This window comes from Desmodus rotundus, chromosome 4 (assembly GCF_022682495.2).
Source record: "Desmodus rotundus isolate HL8 chromosome 4, HLdesRot8A.1, whole genome shotgun sequence".
Lineage (NCBI taxonomy): Eukaryota > Metazoa > Chordata > Mammalia > Chiroptera > Phyllostomidae > Desmodus > Desmodus rotundus.
In genome coordinates, this window is record NC_071390.1 from 5,814,465 (window position 1) to 5,824,209 (window position 9,745).

Genomic DNA, 9,745 nt, shown 5'->3' on the forward strand with positions numbered 1-9,745 from the left:
CTGGTAGAATGATCCTATTTTCAGGGGGAAAAAACCTCAGTATATGCAGTGTGTGTGTGTGTGTGTGTGTGTGAGGATGTAAGTGTGCATGACTCTTACATCTACATGTGGAAAGTCTAGAATGATATGCACCAAACTGTTGACAGCAGTGACCTTTCAGGAGTGGGACCAGAGCCGGGGGCCGGGAGACACTTGCACTTTATTTCAGGCGCTTGCACATTATTTAAACTTTCTACAAAGAACGTTGCTTTTGTCAACAAGCAAAATAAGAGAATTCTAAAAGGCAGTGTTCACCCAGTAATCATGCACTGCCTGCCTCCCACATGCTAGGCACTGTGCTAGCTTTACAACCCGGGGAAAGGCAGCCGAGAGAAAAAGATTTAAAAAGCAGAAAACTTAGATTTCCCAGACAAAAACCCTAAGTCAGCTGGTTTTCTTTGTTTTAAGATGACTTCTATCAATGTTAACAAACAAAAATCTAAAAACTGAGATACACCGGCATTTCTCTAGGACAGGGTACACGGCAGGCCCTCCTGAACATTAAGGATGTTCAACCACCATCACTTACTGAATGATTCAAGGAGGGAAACAGTGACACCTCCGCGTGCCTAGGTGGCGCTGTGACTCCCACGTCTTCAATGGAAGCAAACGGCAAACAGATCTCGAGGGCTTTAAGAAAAGCTAAGAGAGGCAGAGGACCCTAACGATGGGCAAGTGAAAGAGAAATCTGCTGAGGGAAATGATGATAACATCGCAACTGTCTTAAAGGGCTTAGGACTTGAAGCTCTCTGTTACATGCCAGATATAGAATCCAGGATCCACTATACTCTGAACACCATCCCGCTAGGACCATAAAAGTCACCAGGTTTCTGGGAACCAACAGCCATGGTGTGGAGTGGAGGGGAAAAGACACAGCCTGATTGCAACCTCAAGTGTACCCTGGAGTGTCTCACACGTTATCTGGCTGGAGGGGCACAAGCAGGCCCCGATGGAGACAGAGAGCTCCCCTAAAACATCCGAAACCACCCAGCTATCCTCCAGGGAAGCACAGTGGGAATACAGGCCCTCTGGGCATTTTTTTTTTTTTTTTTTTTTGGAAAGGAGAGTTAAAGACAACCCTGTGTAAAGTCCATATGGTAATGAGTAGCAAAAGTGGACGTGGTGGAATCCCATTATGTGCACAGTTAACTCAGGAGCCTACTTTGGAAACTGACCGCAGGGAAGATTCAAGTCTCCGGGGCACCCTGAGTCCAGGGAACAGGAACCTAAGAGGGGTAGCATTTCGGTTATGACTTCACTCATCAGCCAACTTGTGAAGGCAAGAAGTGAGCAGCCAGGGTCTTCTCCACAACATTTAAAGAACCACTAATGTATGTGGAACTGACCGGGCCAGTTTGAGGTTCAAAACAGGCCTTCACGGAGCACGGGCTGGAACACCGTGCCTGCTGATACGTGTCACCTTCATAAGTCCTCTAAACTTACCAGTGCTTTAAGGCACAGTGCAGGCGAAGCTGAGAGGGTGGTGTTGGGTTAAAACAGAATAAATCCTGCAGACAAGCAGTGGCCCTTCCTTTACAATGCCCAAGCCCCCCTCGCCACCAGGCATCTCAGGCCACCTTAAATGCAGAACATGTGCCTACCCAAACATGTGCGTGTCCGTGTCTCTTTCACTCCTTCCCGTGGTGCACTCTGTCCCAACTGTAATGAGTGTGAGAATGACAGTGTAGGGTGGTTGCCAATGACACCTGTCTTTTTCGGTAGGGGAGGGGAGGGGAGGGGAGTAATGAACTGTCTAGCTCACGGCCTCCTCCCAGTCTTGGAAAGCCCCACAGCAACCTCCTGAATGCCAATAAACGTATAAAAAGGTAATCAACCTCTTCTGTCATCAAAAATTTCAAATCAAAGCTACCGCGAGCTGCCCCTACACACTGACTACAGAGGTCAGGGCTGCTAGAAGTTTCTTTTTGCTTTATCATAAGGGAGGGGGCTTGGGTTCCAAACAAGGGGCCACCCTCACCCCCCACTGTCAGTTCTGTCAGGGTCACTGTTTCCACATGACTTAGAAGAGCATCATTTTATTATTTTAAATTCTTTCTTATTTTTATTTTTATTTTTTTCCTGTTTATTTATTTTTAGAGAGGAGAAGGGAAGGAGAAAGAGGGAGAGAAAACATCAGTGTGAGAGGGAAGAATAAATTGGTTGCCTGGTAGGCGCCTGGAACAGAGACTAAACCCGCAACCCAGACATGTGCCCCAACCAGGAATTGAACCAGTGACTGTTTGCATTGTGGGACAACGCCCAGGCAACAGAGCCACACCAGTCAGGGCGCGAGCATCATTTTAGAGATAAGAAGTCCACTCTTATTATGAATATTCCTCCAAGCCATGTCTTGGTAGGCATTCAATTAAAGCCAAGCCCACTCTAGGTCACAAAGTCTTAGGGTTAGAACTGCCCTGCACAAAAGCCTCTTTCTTCCCCAACGCTTCTTTGAAGCGACCCCACCCCACCACTCTGGCCCCTTCCAACCTCTCCTTCCCACCGTCTTCAGGCAACTACAAAACCACATCTTTCAAATCTTGATGGTAACGGTTGCCGACTGCAAGTCTAAACCCCTCTGTGTTTTGGACCAACACACACAGCGTCTTAAAGCACGTTTCCCATCAGAGCCTCCACCCAGTCCGGTGACTCGACCTTGTCCCTCGCACCAGCTCCGGGGACCAAGGGAGACCTGTGGCCTTGGGGAAGCAGGATGCAGCCTGGCTGCGCCTTCTCACACCAGCGCCTTTCCCTTTCTTCCTGCTCTGGACACTTGAGTTTCAGATAAAGTGCACGTCTCTCATGACCCAGAAGAGCCGGATCAAGAATGGTGCTCTCTTTAGCTACTACAAAAAGTTCTCATTTTCTCATCGAGTAAAGTTCCCTAATGGCTGGTGTAGGAGCCCAATTTCTAACCGGCCCTGAATTGGGCCATTTCCCTCTCACTGCCCAGGCTCCCTGTGGGGCAGATTGCCACGCACACCGGGAGGAACCAGCGGGAACCATCACTTCTCCCTTCCGGCCTTCTTGCCTGTGGTGTTTGAATTCATTCAGAAGCCCTAACCCTTACCAGGAAACTGAGGAGTCTCGGGGGTCCTCAGACGGCCCCCACTTGAATTGAATGCAGCAGCACACATTTATTAAAAAAAAAAAATACCAAAAACCAAAAAACCTCCTTTCCAGGCTGGCCTGGAGAAGATGGAGAGTAAGATTGGGAGGTGGGAGGGGCTCATGCTGTATAAATGACCTAAATAATCACCGTCTGTGGGGCCCTTAAACCGGAGTCTCTGTGGTTGAAAAGACCCTGGAAACGCACCCCACCCAAGCAACAGCCTTCATACTGAGGAGCCGTCTGACTCTGGGCTAAGAAGGCCCCATACAAGGTTTCTGGCCCGTGTATGTCATACACAGCAGTGCCTGTTCCTGCCCAGTGTAAAGCCATGAGACACACAGCCCAGTACCCTCCATTCTCTGCGCCGCAGCTCAGAGGCCACCAAGAAGCGTCTGGAACACATAGGAAGCCTTAATAGGACTTTAATTCAGGGTATTAAGGCAGCGGCATGTGACCTCACACTCCTGGCTCTTAAATTCAAGGCTAGTGACTCTCTTGGCTGCTGCCCATGCTGTCACCAGTGGCCTGGCTTCTCCTGACCACCACTCAGGCGGCCTGGTGCTGCCGGGTCAGTGCCTCACCCCGCCCCCCTGCTCATTCTATCAACAGCAGGGCCCCTGGGCACTCCAAGTGCGGCTGCTGACACTACGTTGGGGGGACGAGGCTGGTTTCAGTCCAGGAGAGGTTTCCGCCCTCCTTGCTGTGTCCCTGAGGGTTCTGTCCCCATGCTAAAGGAGGGAGTCACATCCCTCCAGTGGGCCCTCTGTCTCCACAGCCAGCTCCCAGAGCCCTCAGAATCCAGGAGAAACCTGAAGTGGACAAACTCTGACTTAGCGAGATGTGTTGGGCTTGCTTGGTTCACTTGTGTCACTTTGAACTGGAAACCACAGGGGTCATGCTTTGAAGATCTACTGTGCAACAAGCACTTGCTATGTGCTTAATGCAAGTGACTGTATCTCCTCCTCATGTTAAAAATGAGAGACACAAGGCTCAGGGGGTTAAGTGACTTGCTCAAGGTCACACAGCTATACGACACCTGACTCCAAGACTGGTCCTGTCCCCTGAATTGTCTTTCATCGGGCACATTTCACAGTGTCCTTCTCTAGTGGTAGTGGGTGTTCTCTGAGGTCGTCCCTCTCTCCCCATCGGGACCCTTTTGTGGCTACAGCACAAGTCTGAACCTCCGAAGGAGACGAGGAGCCATCTAGCTTCTCCAGCACAATCCAGTTCAGCTGCCTCTGGGCTGAGCCTGATCTGCTTAGCCACCTTCTATGGCTCCCTATCACCCACACCACATAATGTCCACACCTCCAACTTCCTTGTGGCACTTCATGGTCTAGGAGCTCAGACCTGCATAAGGCCCTGCACACCACGCACTGTCACCTCCATGCCTGGACCTGGGCCACACCTTCCACTGGACTTTCACTCTTTCCCCTTCTCCGGGAAGGCTTCCCTGATTCCACCCCCAGCCACTTGCATCCCACACCCCACCAAAGTCCTTATCCCCTGTGGAATGGTAATGTGGCTGAATGTGTCCCACCTAGCAGTGTCCCGAGTATGGGGGCTGAGTCTGATCAGACCTGTGTCCGCAGACTGGCCTTCGGCTGATGTAAGCTGAGCCAAATCTGCTCTGAGATTGCCAGACTTCCCAGCCTGGAAAGAGCAATGGCCCAAAAAAGGCCGAAGGTATCAGCCCCACTGAGTCCCCAAGTTTCCACCCCTAGCGCTGCAGACAAAGGCCACACTCACAAAAGGCGCGGTGCAGTAGCCTCTCCGGGAGCCAGGAACAAAGGGACAGCACGTGGGCATCGCCCTCGGCCTCGTAGGCCACTCAGCCCAGCTGGTTGCCATGGCACGTTTTAATTAAGTGTAAGGATTTTGTGTCTTGATAACGGAAAATGCGTCTCCCTTTTGTTTGTCTTCAGTCTCTGTGGGAGCAGAGATGGGGTGTGGAGCTCAGAGCTGGTCCTTAGGGGAAGGGTGGGAGAGCAGGCCCCTGGGGAGGGAGCCCTGGGGAGGTGGGCTGCCTCTCTGACCTGCCTCTGGGCACCGCCCTGGGGCCAGTTTCCGGGCAGGGGACACCTCCTCCAAGCTGTCATATTACCCATGACAGGCTACAGGGAAGAGACAGTGCTGGGCAGACTGATCTGCTCTCAATCCCGGGTAAGTAGCCTCTGCTTCCACCAGGGATCAAGACGAGGCCATGGCGGAACACAGACACAGAACAGGAAAATCAGAAAAACCAAAGTGTTCCTGCCAACAGCCAGCACACGTGCTGTTCCATCTCAGTCCTGCTCCATCTCAGTTGGTTCCACCACCAGCCCCTTAAGTGTCTGGGGCTGAGGCCAACTTGCATTTACACTAAGAATCTGCATAACAAACCCTCCCGTGGGCATGGGGCCACGCCTCATTTGCATTTCATCTGAACAGAGCACAGTAAGCTAAGCAGAGACTGGCAGGCCCCTTCTACAGATGCATAGTCTCTGGTCCTGGAGGTCAGGAACCTCGGGAATTGGGCCAGGATGGGAACCCAGGTGTGTCTGACTGCAAAGATCCTGGTACTCCCTATTCTCCAAGCTGCCTGTGCAACATTCCCGGGATGCCTACCGTGTTCACAGCACTCAGTCAGACACACGTGGGGACCTATCATGAGCTGAGCCCTTCAGAAGTTCTGAGCAGAAATGGATAGGACACCAGTCCTGGGCTCATGGCCTAGGCCAGTGCTACCGAATAAAATTAAATGCCAGCCACATACACAATTTCAAATTTTCTAAGAGCCACAACAAATGAAAAAAAAAAAGGTGAAATTAATTTTAATAAAAATGTCTTTAGCACATTATTCAAGATATCATTTCAACATTTAATGAGCTCATTTACATTCTCTTTTTATATCAAGTCTTAGAAATCTAGAGTGTGTTTTACACTTACAGCAAATCTCAATTCAGACGTCTCGGCCGTGCATGCCCAAGCCCGAGCTCCTAACCACGCGTCATTCCCTTCCTTCCGCTTCTGCGAGCCCCTTCCCACGTGGGATCTCCTTTTATCCCCAGTGAGGCATTGGGGCGCCACAGGTGCCCTCTTACAGGCAAGGACGCCGAGGCCAGGTGGGGTTGCCAGCCTTCAAGATGGTCCCCAGTGACCTTTGCCTCCGGGCATGCATCCTTGGGGTACCCCCTGCCTACGTAAGAGGGCTGCCCTGTGAAACCGACAGCAGGGTGCAGACACGGAGAGTGGGACCTCCGAGGCTAGTCATTACAGGCATCGCTTTCACCCAGCTCTGTCTGTCTGTCCATCTGTCTCTCACTCTGATGGCTCCCTCACAGGGAAGCCGGCCACCACGTCGTGAGGACACTAAGCAGCCCTGTGGGGAGGTCCTGTGAGAAGATACTGAGGCCTTCTGTCAACAGCCTGCACTAACTGCCAGGCAGACCCACAAGCTACCTGGGAGGTGAGCTCTCCAGCCCCAGCAAGCCTCGTGATGATGCAGCCTCCTGGGAGACCCTGGGCCAGAACCGTCCAACTAAGCCACTCCTGGACTCCTAACTCACGGACTGTTCAAAATCAGAATTTTTTGTTAAAAGCCACTTTGGGGTGACTTGTCTCGTGGCAGTAGGTAATTAATACACCAGGAGAGACGAGGACAACTCCTCAAGCTGACTCCCTGCAGAGCAAACCCAGCTCAGGCCTGGGGAATCCCAGCTCTGACCCGGTCCACAGGGGCTCCAGCCCCATGTCCCTCCTGCACCAAGAAGCCCTCCGCAACTCCTCTGCTTCCAGCTGACTCGCTCCTTCACACACTTGGCACCAAACTGCTTCGCAACACGCTCATTCTCTTTGTCGCTGTCCAGGAATTATGATGTGGCCCATCTGGAGTCTCAGGTCAGGGAGGTGGAGAGGCAGAGGCTGCCGCAGAGCAGGATGGGAGAGTGCATGTCTCTGCCCCACGTCGGGGGGGGGGGGGGGGGGGGGGCGGGGGTGAAAGAGCAGCCCTACATCCCAGCACTCGCTCACCTGGCCCCCTCGAGTTCTGATGCAGCAGGTGTCAGAAATAGCCTCAGGAGGACACACCCGGAAAATGCCAGGGAGATGGGGCACAGGGGCATGATGCAGAGGGGCCCACCCCATCCACCAGCCACCCGCACATTGCCTCTGCTTTAGAAGGACCCTCCATCTCCAATCACACGGGCTCCGTACTAACTCCCCAGCCCCCTTCCTACACTGTGTCCCTGAAGGACCGAGCTGGGTGTGTTGGGTGGTCTTCAGTGGCTTTCCCCTGGGATTTCTAAGTGCTGTCCCGGTGCTTCCTCGTTCTCACACTCCCAGCACCTCCCAGTTCCACTGCCGCCGGAGGGTCCAGCCTCTGTGCCCCCGCCCCAAGGTTAGAGGGGTGGGAGGAGACAGTGCCCTGAAAACCGGCAGCGTTCAGAGCCCCCAGCTCACGGAGTGTGGACGCACAGGGCACAGCCTGGCGGGGAGGGCGGCACTGTCCCGGGCGCGTCCGTTTGTGCAGCGCGCGTTTCTTGAGGGCCCCGGAGGTGGGTTCAGGCCCTGAGCAGAAACGAGGGGCTCCGGGGCACCCTCCCGGCGGTCCGCCTGCCAGGCGAGAGGGGGCGACGCGGTGCTGTGACGTGTGCTCGCACGGGAAGCTGGGCCGGGGCACTTCTAGACTTCGCTGTTTCAGTTAACGAGTCAGCTCTTTATTTAAGGCTCCACTCAGCGGGTCTGTGCTTCATTTTCTGCCATTTCTAGCCAGTTTTGTTCTCTGCCCGTCGCCGAAGCCAGAGCCCACATTCGATCTGCACCCTTCTCCCAGCGGAAGCCCTTCCCACTGCTCAGAGGATGAAGATGAGGCCCCACGATGCAACACGGCCCCCAGCCCACCACGCGGGTCGCCGCCCTCGGTCGCCACAGAGAGAGGCCCTTGCAGGCCAGGGCGCTGGAGTCCCCTGGAATCCCGGGACCCCAGGGCCCCAGGGAGGCCGCCCCCTGGGGCCCAGCTGGAAGGGTGGGGCGATCGTGGCCACGTGTCCTCACGAGGCGCACGGAAGGCTAAAAGCACTGCGGTCACCAGCCCAAGGTGCCCGACTCCCGAATTCAGCCCGAGGCGCGTCCACCCTGCCCCCGGTGAGGCGGCCGGCTTCCGGGCTGGCGCCTGCGCGTTTGCGTGGAGGGGGAGGCCGTCAGCCCGAGGTGGGATCTGGTCCTGGAAATGGACAACGGTGATGATTGCACAATGTTGCTTAATGCCATGAATTACACACTTAAAATGGTTAAAATGGGAAAGAAGGAAAGGAAAGGGAAAAGGAAAGGGAAAGGAAAGGAAAGGGGGAAGGAGAAGAGAAAAGAAGGGGGAAATGCTGTCTGTACATTCAGAAGGCCCTTCCCTTTCGGGTTGGTTGGTTTATTCAGCAGGCGTCCCGGGCTGACGCCTGGTCCCTGGAAAACGCCCTGCGCCGCACAGGCCCAGAGCAGTGAGGAAAGCAAGCAGCCGTCCTCCAGGGGTCGCCTGGTAGACGCTTAGCTCCTTGTGCGAGCGCACGCGGGTGGTTAACATGCTGTCCATAGACAGTGAGAACCGAAGTTCAGGGAAGAAGGAGCCTGCAGCGCTACAGTCCAGCCCACACCCGAAATCGCCCCCAGCTCTGGGGCGTGGGTCGCAACTGTGAGGACAAGTCTCCCTCTCCCTCCCACCCACGCGGAACAGAGAGAAAATAGGGGCGGGGGGGGCAGCCAGAAGGGCCAGGCAGCCCCAGAGTGATGCTCTGCCCTCAACTGAGCCTTCATCTACAGAGGGGCTGAGAGTCGTCAGCCGCGCACTGTGTTAACAACAGTCGGGAGACAAAGATAAAGCACCCCTTACTGAGGGCTTCCTGCGGGCCAAGGCCTGTGCTGAAAGTTCTTTCCTGTGCCTCCCAAAGCCTCAAGACACAACTTCGATTATTATCATCATTGTACAAACGAAAAAGAAGACTGAGTTAGCGGAGGAAAAGGTGTCCTAGGTCACCACTGGAAAAAAGACATGTGCATTGGACACTTAGGGCAAGCAGCATTTTCCTTTCTCTTCTTCTGAAAACACGTAGGGGAGACAACGCAGAACATGGAACCCTAAACCTTCATTCCAACTTCACAGCTGACTTCTGAGACCCCCTAGCCACGAAGGAGCCTAAACTCATCACCTGTAATTATCTATGGACTTGGGTCTTTGCTGGGCTCTTTAACTGACCAATAGCTCTGACCTGGGACATGGGCTCCGTGGGGTCAGAAAGAGCATGGGACTGGCCCGGTCCCCCTGCTGCCTCCTCCCGGAAGAAGATCCAGTTCTTGGTCACACCAGTGAGAGCTGGAAGATGTGGGTGCTGGACGGAGACCACCTCTAATACAAATCCCTGGCATTGGCCTTGGGCTGCAGATCTCACCAGGTCTCATTTAACCCCCTCAAGACCATCTGCAGAGGAAGACATCTCCCCATTTTACAGCTGAAGTGTTGAGCCCCAAAGAGGTAGAATAACTCAGCTCAGATTCCAGAGGTAGCACAGAACTAGCTACATAAGTTGTGAGGCCAGTGCAAAATGAAAACACAGGGTCCTTTGTCCAAAA